General features: G+C 48.0%; 1 pseudogene; it reads left to right on the top strand.

Moving 5' to 3' along the window:
* Window positions 1-16,440: 16,440 nt before the first annotated feature.
* Window positions 16,441-17,053, top strand: LOC149338960 (uncharacterized; annotated as a pseudogene).
* The last annotated feature ends 3,144 nt before the right edge of the window (window positions 17,054-20,197 follow it).

The following is a 20,197-nucleotide window of genomic DNA, read 5'->3' as shown; positions in this document are numbered from 1 at the left end:
CGCCGTGGAAAACTGTCTGTGGTAAAAAATAAGCGGAAGAGCATTACTTCATCCACAATATATGAAAACCAAAATTAAAAAAAAAAGATAGCCCCTGTGCTCCCTGGTTGCGATAGCTGTTGGCTTCTGCGTCTTCTGCGTTTTCTGCAAATTCACTGCCTGTATTTTAAACATTCCGCGTATTCCACTGTATGCCTTGTAAGGGGCACGGACCTCGTCAAGCCACCTTTGGCTTTTTGTCCGTGCCCCTAAGCATCTTAGGATGTTTGAATAAATTGATTTGATTTGATTTGATACTTCATAACATGTTATACCAGTCCTCTTTGTGAAGAAATTTGAGGTGGTCGAACAAAAGTCTTGTTTATTGGTTTAAGATAACACTGAGAATTTGAGGTTACCAACGTTTCGATAAGAAGACGACTTTGTCGGCGCCCGGACGAAGACAGGTCCTCTTGTCGAAACGTTGACGAGCACCCTGAGGCTTCCCTCTTCATTGTTGGCTTTTTGTTGTCAAGAGACCCATCTACCAGCCCTCTCTCTACATTTTATAAGCTGTTGATTGACATTTCTCTCATTGGGGACTAATTATTGATTTCGGCAAGTAAAGACGAGAAAGAATGGTGTGTGTCACCTGACAATGCTTCTCGACGCTTGAGTCCTCGAGTCTGTTCCCGCGCCCTTTCGAAAACGTGTATAATGAGCAGCACAGTTCTTCGAACTTTTAGACTATTAGCCCTTCTTACCTTATTCCTCACTTTTGAGCCGTCGCCGGGCTCTGCGGCGCCGTCCGCAGCGCACATTTTACGAAAGACGATGAAGACGAAGCGCAAGCCTCGCTCCTTCGTCATCGCTGATCGCCCGCGCATGAGTCTAGCGGCTCAGCTTTCCGCACCTGTTTCTGGTTCCTGTCTGCTCTGCCTTAGCTGGCCCGTGTGCTTGCCATATTGTTATTATTAGCTCCCCTCTTCGAATATAGTGTTTCAAACCCTTAGCACTTGCAAACTCTTTCCTCATTAGTAGCGCCGTCGGCGGCAAAGACGTTGGCGTCGCGGCAAGATGAAGCGTGCCAGCCAGTAACCACACGGCGTTTGACATTCGACGAGAGCGCAGGCGGCAGCGACTCGCTCAGCGAAATTGGAAGCGCACCAGGGAACTGCGTCAGTCGGATGCGGCAGTGTATGCATGATAAGAAAGCCGGCGATGTTATGCGGATGATACATGGTGTATGACGCGATTCCTGTAGGCACAGATTTTCTTAATATAACCTAACCGGAAAGTAGGCGGTTGTGAACTTCATCAGCAAAAGAGCAACAGGTATAGGAATGCCGGAATGATGAGGTTCCGTATTTGGCTTGGCTATTTGCTGGGTATGAAATGTGGATTCAGCCATATCAATACGGCTCTTCTCATAGCAAACCTCGAAGAAATACCGCGAAATTTTCTTCGAAGCTTGGAATTTGTGTAAAATTTTCAAAGAAGTCAAATCACAATATTAAAATAATTTCCCCTGCGCGGTGAGGAGTGCATTGCGCCGCCGCTTCTGATTCGGCGCCAGAATCGACGTTTTTGCAGAACACTAGTCAAGCGTATTATTAAACCTCGTCTTGCCGGCCTTCCCGCAGTGGATGAAGTGGTCGTTAAGAAACCCGTATAGGCGGCGGGGTCAGCTTTCCTCTCGGTAAAATTAAGAAATTTTTGCGTCTTTCAGTACGGAGGTGAGCAGCCTTGTCTAGAGTGCATCGCGAGCGCTGCTGACGTAAAGTCACTGGGAATTTATGCGGACCAAGCCAGCGCTACCCTACGTTGTCCGCTAGGCTAGAGACTGGAGACAACTACGCATGATCAGCTATAATGCAAAGATGTCTAGCTGGTCGTTCCCATTGCCGCTACTCGCTTCTTGCTTGCGCCTCTCGTTGTAAGGGGCCCGCTGGCGCTATTGCTTACGTAATTGTGGCCACCGTGCTGGGCGTCACTCAAGGCAGCCGGGCTCGCGAGCGCGACTGACACCCAGCGACCTCGCGTCGTAATCGTGCGGCGCTTGGAACGGGAGAAAATTTATCCGCATGGAGCTGCTGCTGACTGTACCAGGACTTTAACAGCTCCTTGCGTGTCCCTTTGTTGCCCTACTTTGATGCTGTGGAGGGAAGCATTGTCCACAGCATCATAAAAACCATTTGCTCTCACGCCATAGCTAAGGCTAGAACAATCGTGTTACACACTAGGAACTATACATGAAGCAGTCCATACAGTCCGCTATATTCTTTTTTCGTGTCTGAGAAAGGAGACGGCCATTTCTAGTCAAGGAGACTAAGCGCTCCTAATTGTATATGTCACCGAAGCACAAAGTACGTCCGCTTCTTTCAACATATTAAAGATTTGTCTGGTATATATAGAAGTCCTTTCTAGTTTTGTTTTATCATTTTCTCTACATTCGTCGTCGGCAGAGCCTCTTCGAAGAGGATTCGAATTACAAAGGGCATTGGAGAGGCATCCTTTCCCCTTTGTCCTTGTGGAACTTGTGGTTCACCGTGTGTCGATCTTGGAGCAGTACTACAGATTTTGAGTAGCAAATACTCCTTGAAAAGCTTGACTACAACTTTTTTAATGCTCTTCGTTCTTTGATATGTGATGTTGCTGCATTAGAAGTGAGTGCGTGCTGGTGCATTGAACAACCTTTACCACACCGTAACAAAACACGTTGTGGGGATAGTTGGTGATGCATTTTCTTTTCTTGAAATTTTAACAGCGCTACAGTTTTAGACGAATACACAAAAGACATAACAGGACGGGTGATGTCCTGTCACACCGAGCCGGACATTTACTTGACCTTGCTTTCTTGTGTCATTACAAGGAAACGAAGCCAGCGGTTGACGACCTAGCGGCTATCGTGAGAAGTCAATCGTAGCCGTGTTAACTGCGCCAAGCATGAACATCGGAGCACCAAAATGTTATCACTTGAAAGAGAAGGAGAGGAGAGGAAGAGGTAACTTATTTTGCGAGTCACGTCGACCCACATTAGAAGCAGGAGGTGGGAAAGAAAGCGCAGGGGGTGATGTGTGCACATTGGGAACGCCAAACCCCTTTCGCCATCGGTTTGGTTTGGTTTGGTTTATGGGGTTTAACGTCCCAAAGCGACTAAGGCTATGAGAGACGCCGTAGTGGAGGGCTCCGGAAATTTCGACCACCTGGGGTTCTTGCCACCTCGCATGAGGGAGCTACCAAAACAAACCACACGTAACCAGTCCTGAAATAACCAAACTTGCCGCCATATTTTTTGTCTCAGGATCTTTCGCACAAGCTTGGCGTGTCTAATCAACGACAAAAGATGCCCAAAAAGCAAACTTACTTCACCTGACGTCATACCCTTTAGGGTAAAAGATGAGGGTTCTTGTTCACAAGCTATATGCGGCTGTGTTAGTAATGAAGTAATCCACTAGAGAGTCCCAAGAATGCAACTCAAAAATAAGTTCCGACGAACCTTCCATAAAAGTATTTGCCAGTGTTGTGCTCGTCCCGCATCCGATCTTGCGTATTTTCGCGCAACTTCACACGCGCGACACCGCATTTTGCTCTAGTTTAGACTCCTCAAAATGACGCCGTCACAAATTTGGAATGCACCGAAAGGTGGCCTTAGTTCAAGAAAGAAAGGCAATCTTTTTTTCTGCGAAATATTTTTTTTCTCGAAGGAGGTCGGCGCACGCAATAAATGGCAGCCTACGTTTCTCATATCGCATATCAGCTGCATAATCCCTCGGGGCTAATATGTTTCGTTCCAGTTGAAAACTGCCCGCCCACTCCCAGAGCAGCCTTGCATGCTAGAATGCCTGCACTAATATTCCTCGCCTACAAAGCCAATTTAGGCTTTTCATCTCTGCTGGGGCCTGTTATGTCTTTATGGCTGTCGCGGGATGTATTTCACCACGCCAGCAGGAGGAATCTGCTCGACGCAAGCATGTGAAGCGGCTGGTGAATGCTATTAATTAGCTCGGACGGATCTGCCGCTATACAAGAACACGAAGGAAGGGTGGAGCGAGGTGGAGCTTGTATGCGGTGAGGGCTCATTGCAAAACACTCTCCGGTGCTGCTGGCTCAACGGGCGGCACTTGTACCCGGATCCGGCGGCTGACATCAAAGCGTGGCGGGGTCAGCGGCCTTAACGACGCATGCACGCGGTACGCTTTTGCTGGCTGCTTCGAATGTGTTGTGCGCTTTGTATTGACGAACACTGGTCTTGACGTGGGCTGGAGGATCCGTCCTAATTGCGGTACACTGCGGGAGGTATACGTCTGCGCCTGTGGCTGCCGGGGCATGTAATTATTGCTTGTGAAAATTCTCTCCATGCGAAAGACATCGCCTGGTAAAACTCAGCATAGAGGGCCAACAAATGTAAGAAACTGCTCTATGCTAGCTGATCAAAGAGAGGGAATACGCAGATCTCCCATAGAAATCTACCGAACTCCCGAAAGTCGGCGAAGTTATCGCGGTTTGCTCCGATATTTTTGCGCCGCTTACCATACATGGCATTTTTAGAAATTCAATGCTCTTGAAATATGCCGCACTCGGAGGCCCCAAGCAAGACCGCTCAAGGATGATTATTTAATGCGTAAATACGCATTTAATACGTAAATATTAACTACGTAAATGTTTAATACGTATTAGCAATGAGCTTTTGCTATAAATATCGAAATTCTTAGAGCAGCGTTCGCAGTATGAGAGAATATAATTTCTGGACGAAACAGCACTTTATAATACGGCGTAATCATAGAAGCAGCGTTGCACTGTAACCAAGCTTCTTCTGATTGCATAGAGAACCATGTCTCAAAATTCTGAACATCGTCGAGCAGCATGTCATCAAAGTCATAGATTATGTGGTATCATTTACCTCCAGATGCACCCGCTAAATTGAGTCAACGTTTAGAAATATACCTGAGTAAAACAGGTGGAGGCAACTTCAGTCATATTTATAACCACTGTATGCAGTAAATAACAGTATATTTAGCCTTTGCTCAATTAATGAATTCTTTAAATTGAAAATTTATCTGTACACCTATTGTTTTGCTAACGAAAATTCTAGTGGAAAATTGTACAAAATGCCACCGAAGAAATCACAAGTAATTTCTTTGATGTGTTATATATTAGTTATTTCCGATTAGAAGAAAAAGCAAATCTACGAAATACATAAGAAAATCATTCAGCCATATGCTTGTGCGCTCCACAACACTGCTCTCAAACGTGGAACTCGTGAATTAAGCTGCCCTTTGTGGTGCCCCAATTTAGACGGATCTAAAACAATTAAACTGGCACTGGCAGTTAAACTGAAAGCCACAACTGCGCCCTGGTCGCGCTAAAACGAGAAAACAATGGGAGCGCTGGTTCCCGGAAGCGATACGCAGGCAGAGCCACTAGCGTTCCTTGTCGTCGGACGAAGTTTTCCGTGCCGCGATTCACATCTCGCATTATCGAGTTCCAACGAATTGCTTTGCTTCTAAAATTGCCGCTTTCGCCGGTCGGAAAGACGCCAAGCCCGCTAGAAATGGCCTATACTGTTTTTGGCTGCCCATCGCTGCTGCTGCGAACCGGCGCCCACTGTTCTCCGAACTGCACGCGGCCAGGTCGCTAGGTCACAGGCGTCAATTTCAATTTTGCTACCAACGCCCGTTCAACTGTTTCCGTCCCATCACGTTCGGGGCAGCGTTGAGCACGGCTTTTTTTTGTGAATTCCAGGTTTAAGAGCACTGCTATCGCGGCACGCGAGTGCAGTGTTATGGGCGATTTTTATATACTCCGCGTGCTTTGTTTCCAACGCGTAAAAAGAGTAATTTATAGCGTGCACCAATAAAAAATAATGGATTAGAGGTTTTTAGGGCCGCTCTACAATTCGGCAGTGAAATGTTTGCCGCAAATTGAATAGCAGTGAAGTAAAGTGCATTTTTTAAAACGAAAGCTTTACTTGCCTAGCAGGAGCCAATGTAACCGGGAGGCCACATTTGACCTTCAAGCGGAGGAGTGGTGGGTGTGTGTCTGTTACGTGACTAACGAATTGGTTTGCCGCAGCTGCAGCCGCGCTGTGGTCACGTGACTAGCCACGTGACTTCGTTCTCTTGAAACGGCGAAGGCGCGCTCTCACGTGCGCACCTGCCAGTATCTCGCTATGAACGAAGCGAGTCGATTGAAGCCGATGACTTCTCTCAGGTGCAAGGTTGAGTCTGATGATCCGGTCCACACTGCCAACCGTGTGAGAGATTTAGCAATCAATAGGGAGCGTAAACGCGCTAAACGGGCAGCCGAAACCGGTGAGGAGACGGAGCTTCGAAAGCAAATGCAAGGCGCATAACTGGCCCACTGGAACGGTGGACACCTCACTCGAGCTTTAAGCTACGTGGTGGTATAGTTACAGATGTGCGTTGCATGCGTTAGCGTTGACAACGTTGCGGCAGAAACGCAGCACTGAATCATAGGCCATCGGCGTTCATTGTGTTCATTGGTGTTGGTGTTAGCATTCTAGACTCCGATGATTTTAAGGGAAGTTGGTGGTGGTGGTGAAGTCTTTTATTACGCCCAAAAACAGGGGACCAGTCTAAGGACCGGCTGCGCTGGCTTAGAGGAGATCGGCGGAGATCCCTTGGGATGTCGCGGCCTCCACCATGCGCTGGATAAGCCGGCGTTGGTCTGCTGGCTCGGAAGTACGCAGGAGAGACTCCCACGTCTCTGGGGTGTTTGAGTTGTTTGTGTTGTAGTGTGAACAAGTCCACGCCATGTGTATGAGAGTGGTCGGAGTTGAACAGTGTTTGCACACAGGTCGTGCTGTATAAGAAGAGGTTTGGAAAAGGGGATTTGTTAGATCATGGTGTGCGGAAAGATACAAAACATCTTTCGAGCCGGTAGTGCTGGAGTATGCCCGTGTAAGTGGTGAGTAGAGAAGCGCGTGAGATATTAGGGTCAGAGGAAGCAGGAAGGCTGATCATACACTCTGCTCGGCAGCTGAGATCTCGGGCGAGAGTGTGCGCCTGGGCGTTTCCGCTGAGCGACAGAAGCGAAAGAACTAGGCGAGAGGTGGAAGAGGGTGCAGTGGAAAGTAGAATGCACATACCCACATGGGAGGATTGGCCAAAGTGTAGGGCATAAACAAGGAAATTTCCATAGGCGATTACGACAAAATATCAAAGCCAAGCGTGAATTTTGAAAAATTGATGTAAAAAGTTAAAAACTTAGTTAAATAACAAAGAACATTTTGGTGAAAAAAAAACAAGAATTTTAAAAGAGTTAGCAATTCAACCTACCAGTTGCAAATACGTAATCATGGAGAATCCCACAAATTGAACCCAATTCAAATCCTTTGGCACTGGCAGAGATAACACTGGCAGAGATAACGGGAGCCCCAACCTGGAGAGAGGGAGCTCCAGGTAAATCTTTCTCTGAACTGCGAACTTTGGACAGCAGAGAAGAAAACGGACTACAGATTCAACGTCCCGGCATGAGTTGCATAGGTTTATCGGTGACCATCAACATCTGTATAGATATAAATTTAAACTGGGAATCTTGCACCGCAACCGCGTCATTGATATCTCACACTGCCGTGTTGGAACCACTGAAAGCTGCAAATCACCAGCAGAGTGAAATTCGGGACGGGATGTGTCACGGACCCGTCAAGGGCTGACATTGCGAAGTAATTAATCAGCCACCTCGTTTGAATAAGAACCCCAGGTGGTCGAAATTTCCGGAGCCCTCCACTACGGCGTCTCTCATAGCCTTAGTTGCTTTGGGACGTTAAACCCCATAAACAAAACCAAACCAATGCCTGCACGGCGAGGAACGAGCGCGGCTGGCGCTTCGTCTTCATCGTCTTTCTTACAATGTGCGCTGCGGATGGCGCCGCAGACCCCGACGACGGCTCCAAAGTGAGGAATAAGGTAAAGAGGGCTAACAGTCTAAATGTTTGAAGAACGGTGCTGCTAATCATGTGCGTTTTAGATAAGGCGCGGGAACTGGCTCAAGGAATCAAGCGTCGAGCAGTAGTGCCATGTGACACGCACAACTCATACTTGTCTGTACGTGCCGAAATCATTATCGATCATCATCGAAATCTATCAACAAATTCGAATGGGGCGTGATGGTGATGTGATCGCGAAGGATGTAGAGTGCCGACGGCCGTTCATAAGCGCTATGTATTGCGTGCTCCGTTGAGAAGGTCACTGACTTGAACTGAATATTGATAACGGCGCCATTTTCTGTCGAGAAATCCATGCCAAAGATGACGTTGCGGGAACAGTGGGTGAGTGCGACGAAGGTTGCCAGGAATGGTTCTTCGTGGACCGTAGCCCTGGAAGTGCATGTGCCAGTCGAAGTTATCAGGTGACCTCCGGCAGTACGAAGTTGTGGGACGTCCAAGGCGTAGTCGCTTTTTTCACACTTGCGGTGAGTGGCCCACTTAGAACAGAATAGCCGGCACCGGTGTCCACGAGCGCTGTTACGTCGGTTGCGTCGAAGGAATTGTTCATATCAGCGGTGGCGCTGTCTGGGGGCAAAAAGGTCGCGGAGTGCGGTCACGGTCACTAATTGCTTCCCGTACCTCGGATAACGGGGGCGTCTAGGCGGTGTATCAGGGTCGTGAGTGTCGGAGCGTCGTGTAATCGTGCAGCCGGCCGGGTACAGAGGAATCTGAAACATTTGCCAACGGGCGAGGTTGATAGGCAGGAGCTCCTGAGAATAAAACACAGCCGAACTCTAAAATTGGGCCAACGTACATTTTATAAATCAGTCGAAGTGTGTGCCTTCTTGTGTCTGACCTAGCACTGGGAAGCCTACGCAAGCCGGATGCCAACGGCCCGAGCGCCCTTTGCAGAAACTTGCTCACTGTGTCCCCGCCAGGATAGAGTAGTGTCGTATATTACTCTGAGATACGTCACCGTTTGCACTCGAGTAATTATATGACTCGTGTAAACGACGCAGGTATTTAGAGGATGAGAAACTGGAAAGACTAACAATGTGCATTTCTTCGCATTGCGGGACAGATAAATGCTTCCTAACCAGCTGTCAGTAATATTGAGGTAAATTCTGCAGGGTCTCATAAGAAATGTGAATATCACTTGCGGAGGCAAGAAATGTGATATCATCGGCGTACACATAAGTTTTCACATTATGACTGCATAGAATTAAGCTTAGAAAGCTGTTAAAAAGAACAGGGGAAAGAACTGGCCTTTGCAGTACGCCTCTTGTCTGTCGAAATCTCCTAGAATGAACACTGTTTTGGCAGCAATAAAATTCTATGTTTTCTAAGAAAGCAGAGGTCCAGGCAGCGCAATAGTTTGGGAAATTGTTCCGATTGATTGTGATTTCGTTTTTTTGCTCCCCCCTTATGTTATGCCCCACCTAGGGGTCCTTAAGAGAAAATAAATGATGATCATGATGATGAAATTAAGGTCCTGTAATCTGTGAAACAGCATCGAGTGCTCGACGCTGTCGTAGGCTTTACTGTCATCCAGCGTGACACACGCGGGAAGCTGCTTACAATTGCGAGGTCAGTATGAGCACACCAAATCGAACTTGGTCTGAAACCAATTTAACAACGATTCAAGAGATCAATCGCAGAAATTAAAGACATGACACGATGGAGCAGAACCCGTTCCACGAATTTCATAAGGTTCGATGTAAACGAAACAGGGCGTATGTTGTCTAAAATGAAACCCTCCCCTTATTTTTTAGGCAACAAAACTATTTCCGCAAGACGCCACTCATTGGGTATCCAGGGACCTGTAATGGTATGGTTCATCATCATCATCATCATCATCATCAGCCTGACTACACCCACTGCAGGGCAAAGGCCTCTCCCATGTCTCTCCAATTAACCCTGTCCTTTGCCATTTGCGGCCACTGTATCCCCGCAAACTTCTTAATCTCATCCGCCCACCTAACTTTCTGCCGCCCCCTGCTACGCTTGCCTTCTCTTGGAATTCACTCCGTTACCCTTACGGACCAGCGGTTATCTTGCCTTCGCATTACATGCCCTGCCCAAGCCCATTTCTTCCTCTTGATTTGAACTAAAATGTCATTAAGCCGCGTTTGTTCCCTCCCCCACTCCGCCCTCTTCCGATCCCTTAACGTTACACCTATCATTTTCTTTCCATAGCTCGCTGCGTTGTCCTTAACTTAAGCTGAACCCTCTTTGTTAGCCTCCACGTTTCTGCCCCATAGGTGAGCACCGGTAAGATACAGCTGTTGTATATTTTTATCTTGAAGGATATTGGTAAACTGCCATTCATGATCTGAGAGAACCTCCCATATGCGCTCCACCCCATTCTTATTCTTCAAGTTATTTCCCTCCCATGATCCGGATCAGCGGTCACTACCTGCCCTAAGTAGACATATTGTCTTACTACTTCCAGCACCTCGCTACCAATTGCTAACTGCTGTTCCCTTGCTAGGCTGTTGAACATTACTTTGGTTTTCTGCCTGTTAATTTTAAGCCCCACCGTTCTGCTCTTCCTGTCTAACTCATTGATCATGCTTTGCAGTTCATGTCCTGAGTGGTTTAGAGGCTGAGTGGAATGGTTAACTAGAGCCAATAGGCCTTCAGGCGATTCGTTAAACAAAATTTTTATCTTAGATGAAGTGGCCATATCGGGGCCAGGAGCCGCTGGGGATAGGTGCAGAACAGGTTGCGAAAGCTCAGGCATAAAGACCTCAATAAAATTACTTGAGGTGCATGTGAATGTAGCTGGAGAACGAAGTGCAGATGCAAATCGGCGCTCTAGGCCACACGCAATGCCCTCTAAGGCCTTGGCGATGTCAGCAGCGGACTGAACGAAGGGTTAAACGTTGACAGCCGGAGGAATAACTTTCCCGCTCGTCATGAAATTAAATAAAGCCCGTTTATTCCTTATTGTGAATGAAAATCATAATGACTTGTATAATACTCCTCCTTTGCGCGGGAGACAGTGCGCTTAAGTGTTGCTGCGAGGTACTTATAGGTAGGTAGGAAAGACTTTTATTGCTCTAGAAAGGTGCTAGTAGCAGACGAGAAAGAGGTCCATCTTCCTTCTTCTCACAGGGTCGGTGCCCCTATTCCAGGGCTCCGCTGAGCTTCGCTGCTCGTTGGGCGTGCTGGATCAGACCTTGTTGGCAACCCAGATCGCCGCTGGAGAGCCGGCTCTCCCACTGTTCTGCACTCGGGTCTTTGCGAAAGTTGTCGTTTTTACTGCATTCCCACGTGATGTGGTACAACGATGGTTTGCTACCACACCACGGGCAAGTGTCCCGATATTGCGTCGGGTAAATCTTGCTAAGGATATGCAGGTTTGGGAATGTTCCTGTCTGCAATCTTCGCCAATACACTGCCTCTAGTTGATTTAGATCAGGATGAGGCGGCGGGTAGCGGATCCGTACCCCCTTATAGTAGTTGAGAATGTCTGAGTACGTAGGGCTGACTCGGTCGGGTAGATCGTCCGATTGGGAGGAAGCTCGGCTCGTATACCCTCGAGCTACCTTGTCGGCGCGTTCGTTCCCCGCTATGTCGGTGTGTCCTGGCACCCAGTAAATGCTATGTGTGACTTTTGGTGGGGTCGCGCTCTGGAGGAGCCGGAGCGTGGCGCGACCTATGCGGCCGTTCATGTAGTTACGGCACGCTTCTCTCGAATCTGTAAGGATGGTAAGGGACATGTTGCTTCGATAACCGGCTACCGCCGCTAGAGCTACGGCCAGCTCCTCCCCTTCGGTTACCGTGCAATCCCTCACTGAGGCGCTAGCTAATTCCTTTAAGTTCGAATCATTAACTACCGCCACTGTGCTGTTATGTGAGCTTCCTGTATAAGGAGCCGCGTCCGTGTATACCGTTGTGGATTTTGTAGCTAGATTTTGTTGTACATACCTCGCCCGGGCTGCCCTACGGGCCGCATGCAAGTTGGGGTCCATGTTCCGGGGAAGGGAGCGAACCTTTAGCGTCTGGCGAATTGCGTCCGGTATGCTCGCAGTGCGATTCTCGAATTCCGCAGTTCGGCCTAGCCCCAGTCGCCTAAGGAGCGAGCGCCCCGTAGGAGTCTGCTGGAGCCTAGCTAACTGCGTGACCAGTTGGGCTTCTTTGATCTCTTCGAAGGTATTGTTAATTCCAAGAGCCAGTAGTTTTTCGTTGGAGGTGTTCATTGGTAGATGCAGGGCTGTCTTGTAAGCTTTGCGGAGTATGGTATCTGCACTATCCACTTCTCCTTTGTTGAGGTTGAAGTACGGGAGGTCGTAACCCACGCGACTGACCACCAGGCTCTGAACCAGGCGCAGGGTATCCCCCTCTCGCATGCCGCTTCGCTTCTGCGACACGCGCGTGATCATTCTGGCGACCTGAGTGGTCTATTGCTTGAGAAGGCCGAGCGTATGGCCGCATCGCTGGTTGCTCTGCAGCCACATTCCCAAGGCTCGTATCTTGTCTCGTTCGGGAATTAGCTGTCCTTCGAGGGAGACATTGAGGGACCCTTCCTTGTGTTTCCCTTTGTGGACTCGCAGGAGTTCTGATTTTTCGGTGGAGCAGGCGAGGCCTCGTGCACTAACATATTCTTCCACGCAGGTAGCCGCTGCTTGCAGTCGTTCTTCTTTCTGGCCGAGCGACCCAGTGGTAACCCAGACCGTGACGTCGTCAGCGTATATTGCGTGCTGTATGCCTTCGATCTTCTCGAGTTGTCTCGCGAGGCCGATCATGGTCACGTTGAAAAGTAGTGGCGAGATAACGGACCCTTGAGGTGTGCCTTTGTTGGGGGTCGAAAATTTAGCGCTGCGAAGGGCTCCGAGCCCAACCGTTGCAGTGCGGTTGGAGAGAAAGGCCTTCACGTAGCTGTGAATCTTCTCGCCGCAGTGGAGGTTGTCAAGTCCTTCCATTACAGCCGTGTGGCTAACGTTGTCAAAGGCTCTTTTGATGTCGAGGGCCATAACCACGTTCTCGCCTACGCTCGGGACGTTGGTGGGGACTTCCTCTTTGAGTTGTAAGACGACGTCCTGGGTGGAGAGGTGGGCACGGAAGCCGAACATACTGTGGGGGTACAGGTCTTCGTCTTCCATGTAGCTTTGGAGCCTCCGAGTAACGACTCGCTCGTAGAGCTTGCCTAGGCAGGAGGTGAGTGAGATAGGTCGGAGATTTTCGATCTGGAGTTTCTTGCCCGGTTTGGGGATCATTACGACCTCTGCATGCTTCCACTCTTCAGGAACCGTTCCTGCGGCCCAGTGCCCGTTGAGGAAGGTGGTCAGTTGGTCGACCGCCTCGTCGCAGAGGTTGCGTATGAGTGCGTTCTGGATCTTGTCTGCTCCCGCCGCAGTGTTGCGCGTGCATGCCTTTATGGCAGCGAACACTTCTTCCCTGGTGATCGGCCTGTCTAAGTGGGTGTTCGGTTTCCCCAGGTATGGTTTCGCGTATGCCGCAGGTAAGGTCGTGCCGTAGCATTTCTCTTTGGCCTTATCTAGCAGTTCCTCTTCCGTACCCTCGAAGGTGTGGACGAGTCTGCGGATAGCTTTCCCGCTTTCGGCCCTGGTTTGGGTAGGGTCGAGGAGGGTCTTGAGTATACGCCACGTTTTCGCCGTGCTGAGGGTGCCGTCCAGCAAGCTACTGAACTGCTGCCAGCTCTGCCTGGAAGTTGGGTCGCGTACTCCTCCGCTATCTTGGTGACTTCTGCGATCTTGAGCTTGAGCTTGCTGTTAAAGCGCTGCTTCTTCCAGCGCTTGGTGAGTCCTCGACGTGCCTCCCATAGCCTGATGAGCCGAGGGTCCACCTCTGGTGTTTGCTCGGTGCGATCCACTTCCTGAGTGTACCGCTTCTGGATGTCTTTAAGTTGTTGGCACCAATCATCTATGGAAGTAATCCCCCCCTTCCAGGTCCGCGCAAGCCTTGCGGAAAGCCGGCCAGTTGGTGATCTTGGCTGTGCCGCGCTTGCGCTTGATGTTGGTGGCTGCTATCGTGGTCTTCAGGATATAGTGGTCACTGCCTAGATTCTCCAGCAGATTCTCCCACGTTGCGTGCTTCACTCCCCTGACAAACGTTAAGTCCGGACACGTATCCGGGCAGATCGAAGTGCCAAGGCGTGTGGGTTGAAGTTCGTCTGTTAACAGGGTACATTGGATCGCTTCCGCCGCGTCCTCGACCTGTATACCTTTGTGATTATTAGTGGGGTATCCCCATTGCTGTCCGCGAGTGTTGAAGTCGCCTACAATAAGCAACGAGTTGCTTTTCGCAAGTTTGCTGGCCCCTAGAAAGAGTGTATCAAAATGCGCGTCCCGCTGGCGAGGCGGGCTATAGAGGTTTACGATAAAGACACTCTTTTCCTTACGCTTCTTTTTGGGAATAATTTCCGTCACTAAGTGTTCAAACCAATTTTTCGGGCATTCATTTAGGAGAAGTTTCTTCCAGGTGGCTTTCCGTCGTCTATATGCACGCTTCCACTCAGCAATTCACAATTGTTGGCGATTGTACTATTGTTCTAAAAAATTCAGGCTTTTGCAATGCACTTTCCAGCACTGAGCATGGATGTGTAGTCTTGCATTCTGCACTTGTCCCAGCACTTGGGTCTGTAGCGATTGAAAGAGCTGATTTTAGGGTGTCTTTAAAGCGACTGTAATTTATGAAGGAGAGCTATTGTCGTTCGGAAATGGTTCATTTGCACGCAAGCTTGAAACAAATCAGTAGATGATCTCTGTTTGTTGCACAGTCAATAGGCGCCTAAGACACAACGGCGAATCCTGGGGAGGAATAAGTTAAATGTAAGGAAGAGGGCCATTAACCACGTACAAATGTAGGTAATCATGAATTGTTGCAGCCAGGTTTGTTGTCAAAACCCTACGAAATAGCCTAGAGCCGAAGCTGTTTTAAACTCTCGCGTCATTTGATGCGAATTTAAATCTTTAAGTAATAAAACCTGAGAGCTGCTACTAGACATGAGTGAGTCAAGGGGCCGATTGTCATGAACAACTGATGGGAAATATGCGTAAGCTGTAGTAAAGGGCTGTTGACCGCGGATATTCAGATCAATCGCAGTGGTTTCGCATTGATTGTCCACATACTGAAAAGAAATGGATGCCCTGTGACAAAATTTTGGAGAAATCACCATTAACAACCCACCCAGTCGTGATGACCAGTCAAACCGGAACGAGCGGTAACGTTTTCGATGATAATTTAAATCTGTAGCAGGCCATGCTTCCTGTAGCGCAATTAAATACGGTAGAAGCTGATTGCATGTACATTTTAAATCTGATGAAGCTCAGAATATAGAGCGGAAATTCAAATGGAGTGCTCTTAACGACCCTGCCTTGGCGGGAGTACCACAGCGGCGACTGCCTTTTCAACGAATCCTCGTCTTGAGATTTTCATTAGCGTGAATTTTCTTTTACTTCGACTGGGGACAAGACGAACCTGCAGTACTCAAAGGAGACCCACTTCGGTTTTGGGCGCGGATAGCAGATTCCATATCAACACATTCATCAGGGGATGCGTCCATAACGCTGTTAGATAGAGATTATGGCGTGTCATCGTGGTCCGGCTGCAGAAGACGACGACAGCACCAGCACGCCTGCCAAGCACGCGCAGGCTGAATTTCGTGGCTGCTTAACTGCATGCCGGCGGCACGCTGCCCCGTTCCCGCCTGGCTGAGCGCGTCCAGCCAAATATATTTGTGCAGACGAATCGCAGGCACAAGTCGTCGTCGGGTCTCCAAAAATATGTTTGGCGGGACGCGCTCAGCCAGGCGGGAACGGGGCAGCGTGCCGCCGGCATGCAGTTAAGCAGCCACGAAATCCAGCCTGCGCGTGCTTGGCAGGCGTGCTGGTGCTGTCGTCGTCTTCTGCGCCGGACCACGATGGCACGCTATAAGATAGTTCAGCATTCGTTTGTCGCTGATATTGATTTTGGCCCTTTGGAGCGCAATTGATGACCACAGAAGGTGGAGAAGCTTCCGAAGCGAAATAATACGATAGCAGAGTGGTGGACACCTGCAGCAGATTGGACATCTGGGTAGCTATGACCTGGGCAATGCACGTGGATATGGCTTCCAATAGGATGTTCCATGGCATTTGTCATAGCTTTTTCAACTGCCCCTATGATTACCGGCGACCAGCTAGCATCCATCATGGGTAGGCATTTGGCGGTCACACTAGAGAAGCCTGAGGCTCTCTCTTTGACACCGGCAAAAGCTTCTCGCCGCCTGCATCTCCCATCACTTCTCGTTAGTTCGAGTACCTGAACTTCTTTAGTTCGCGCAGGACAGTCAGGCTAGTTAGCAAAGTGTACACCACTACACAAACAACACTCCTCTTGTTGTTCGGGACATTCCCCTCAATCATGACTTTTCACACATGCACTGCTACGTAAGCCCGATTTGCAGGCTTTACTGCTGTGGCCAAATCTCCAGCAGTTCTGACACTGAAGGAGCCCACAGTTGAATTTGTAGCGCCCCTCACGCCGCGCTCGGCTCGCAGGCCATGGCACGCGGCGCCGGACAAGAAGGAGGAAGTTGAGCTAGGCCGCGGCAGCGCAATTCTCCCGATTCTTGGCCGATCCCCCAGAGTGGGTATGTGCCATTCTGTCATAGGCTACTACAACAACAACAACAACAAAAAGAACAGTTAGAACCTCAACGATGTCAGAGCTGGTTTTTCCTCGCCTTAGCTCCGACAGATTTCGTGACCCGGCTTCGAACACGCAACCCCGTCCTCGCACATGGATTCTCCTGGCTCTTCCACCCTTCCTACCGGCCGCGACCCGTCCCAGAACGCTCACGCTCTGGGTGATTCAGTGGCCGCGTTCCATCCAGTCAAACTGCCGCCATTTTGGTCCAATAGCTCCCGCACCTAGCTCCTGCAGGTTGAGGCGCATTTCCAGCTGCGACGTATCACCATCCAGGAGACCAAGTTCCTCCACCTCGTGTCGTCCCTGCCTCCTGACGTCGCTGAGGACTTAGTGGACGTCATCAGCTCAACGGACTCGGCTCGACCCTTCGACACTTTGAAGGCGGCTATCATCGACTGCAAGTTAGCGTCCGAGCGCAGCAAACTCCAGCAGCTCCTCAGCGCTACAGAGCATACAGAGCTGTAGCGCTACAGAGCGCTACAAAGCGCCCCTCGTGCCGCGGTCGGCTCGCAGGCGATGGCGCGCGGCGCCCAACAAAGAGGAGGAAGTTGGACTAGGCCGCGGCAGCGCGAACAGCGCAATTAAAAAAAAACAGTTCGAACCTCAACGCTGTCAGAGCTGGTTCTTCCTCGCCTTAGCTCTGACAGATTCATCTATTCGAGAGACCGATGGCCACCCTTTTATCTCTGTTGGACACGATATTCCTGCAAATGTGGCTATGACTATGGTGTACTAGAATATGGGGTAGTACACTACACTATGACGGACGGCTGAACTATAGTGTACAGCTGAACGTCAGCAGCTCAATTGGTTACTTCAGCTTCCTCTCCTCGGGGAAACGCACGCTCGAGAACTGCGCAGAGGAAAGAAGAAGAATGCGCGGAGTCAGTATAATGCATTCTTAACTTTTCGAAGTGTAGACGGCTTACAAATTCGCTCCGTCAAACATGCCATGGATATAATAGCTCCAGCGATGGAGCATATATCTCGCATTTTCAAGTAGCACATTTCCGAAGGTCTTGCAAGTCGTAAAAGTAGCCACGATTTTCAAAACTGGCGATAAGAACCTATCAAGAAATTACTGGCCTACATTGATAATGCCTGTCTTTTCAAAAGCTATTGAGAATAATAACGCGACAATAAATTTGTCCAAGAATAACATCGCATCCTTACCGAAGCCCAGTTCGGCTCTACAAAAAGTGGCAGAATGCTGTCTTTCACGTATGCGCACCAAGAAGCCCAGCTTCAAGTACTTCTTGCAAAAGTACTCACCTTCCTGAACTGGATTCATGAATGAAAGGGATTCGTAGACTTTTCTAAATCTTCGATCGTATTAACCATGAAACATTAACTGGAAAGCTGGAAACCTACAGCTTTATAAGAATATTCGTAAGTCTTATAAAGAGCTGTCTTGAATTCCGGCGCCACATGGTTGCAATAGAAAACCATACATCGCATCTTAAGTAACAAGTGAGGTATATAATGGCATCACACTTAGGCCGCTGTGATTTGTTATTTTATTATTTACATCAACGACGTATCTGTGCCGATGGCACTAGCCTATTATTTACATCTTCCAGCTTTAGACAAATTTTGACTCGCACAACTTCAGCATCAAATAACCTAAATACGTAGAGTCAAGTAAACTTAATACCTATTAACGCGTACGAAACAAAACCTGCTCGATTTCAGCCTAAAACTTCAAGGGCCATTATTACTGATCGTACATTATTTGGAAACTCAGCTGTGGGCGTCAAGTCCTCAGTTAAATCACTTTGGACGAATAGTTAACCTGGAATAGACAAGTTGACATGCTTTGTGGTAAACTTGCAGGCGTCGTAGGCGCCCTAGCAAAAGTCACGTCTTTCACGAATGCGCACCAACAAGCCCAGCTTCAAGTACCTCTTGCAAAAGTACTCTGGTTCCTGCCCACTTCTATCAAGTTACTAGTGTACAACTCCCTCTTTTTTTACAACTAAAATACTCTCAACTGGTCAGGGGTAACGCAACAAGATCAATTTTCATTTCATTTCTTTCTCCCATTTAAGAGGGCAAAGTAAAAGCTGCTTGTTGGCAGCTTGAGTGGTCCTTGGCTCCCTTTACATATTAGAAGTTGGGTGGCTAAGAACTCTTTTACAACAGAAGAACAAAAACACATGGTTACATGTATCGCAATGATTTAAATTATTCTTTTACAAGAGAGTTGAGCTCTGATGATGTTAAGGTTGAGATGTCAATGCCGCCTTCTAAATTAGAATTTAGTATTCTATTTATTTCTTCAAAATAAATAGTCGTGGCAGGGTTTTTGGTATCATTTGATGACCTTAATTTGTTCTCGAAAGTAGAATGGCACATTTTTTAGCACTGCGTGTGTCATATGTGGGCATTTTTTTTAGGTTTGCTATACTTGTTATTACGTTGCTAGTATCTTTTGGGTGGAAGTAGTAGGTGCGTAACAACGTTCGTTTGCAGAGAAGGTGGCTTTTTGTTATGTTGTACTTGATGAAAAGGTGTTCGGTGTGTGAGGTATAGGGCACGTTTGCTATAGCACGTATTATTTTTTTTTCCAAGGGTAGTATTTTAGTTAGACAAGAAGATGATGTTGTGCCCCATACAAGACGGCAATAATTTACATGTGACGCAGGTATTGTATTGTAATTCATCAATTTTGCTGACATAGGTAGGAGGCAACGAGTTCCATTTAAAATACTTGTTATGGGGCTTTGTTTCTGCAATATAAAATGCACGTGAGCGTCCCATTCCAGTGTGTCAGTGAAATATACGCCAAGTACTTTTACTGAACTGACCTCTATAATCTGTGCGATTATGATTGCGTGTCCGTTTGTGGAAGACAAGTAACTGTAGTCTTAAAGATGACTGCTTGTGTTTTCTTGGAGTTTACTTTTATGATGGTGTCCTGGCTCCGCTTAGAGAGATGAGTTAGGAAATTTTTCGCTGCTTTAATCAGGCCTGTATATGAGTGTGATGATAGAAAATACTAGTGTAGTCTGCGTAGTTTATGAATTTTGCTTCCTTGTGGATGAGACCAAGGGAAAAGAACATGTCATTTATGTAAAGGTTGAATAGAAATGAACTAAGAATATCTCCCTGAGAGACACCTACTTGTATTTGTCGTGTGGATGATGTGTTAGCGTTTATAGTCGCATATTGATGTCGGTTTCTAAGATAGGATGTCAGTAACTGGAGAGGAAGGCCCGTAATAATATATCTTTCCAACTTGCTTATTATGAGGTCATGATTAATACATTCGAACGCTTTGTAAAGTGCATGAAAAGGCCAGTTAAGGGTAACTTATTTTCGAGGTTTTGCAGTATGTATTCTTTTTGAGCTAGAAGTGCTAGTTCTGTTGATTTACCTGTTGAAAGCCATACTGGCCGCCTCAGATTAGTTGATGTTTTCTGCTGAAAGATTTCGATTCCTACTGAAAGATGTCAAACACGGTTAAACACCTTGTTTACTACAGAAAAAGGCTATCCGCGCTAACTCAGCCCGAGATGCACATTTTTCACCACTTTTTAGGAAACTTCAGTTTTCTCCTGTGAATTTATTATTTAAAGCAGTTCTCTTGAAATGGTACCGAGCAGAAAA

This window comes from Amblyomma mixtum, chromosome 6, assembly GCF_055824585.1.
Source record: "Amblyomma mixtum isolate Tamu chromosome 6, ASM5582458v1, whole genome shotgun sequence".
Taxonomy (NCBI): Eukaryota; Metazoa; Arthropoda; class Arachnida; order Ixodida; family Ixodidae; genus Amblyomma; species Amblyomma mixtum.
Note: the sequence above shows the minus strand (reverse complement) of the source record. Positions and strands in the feature narration are given on the sequence as shown.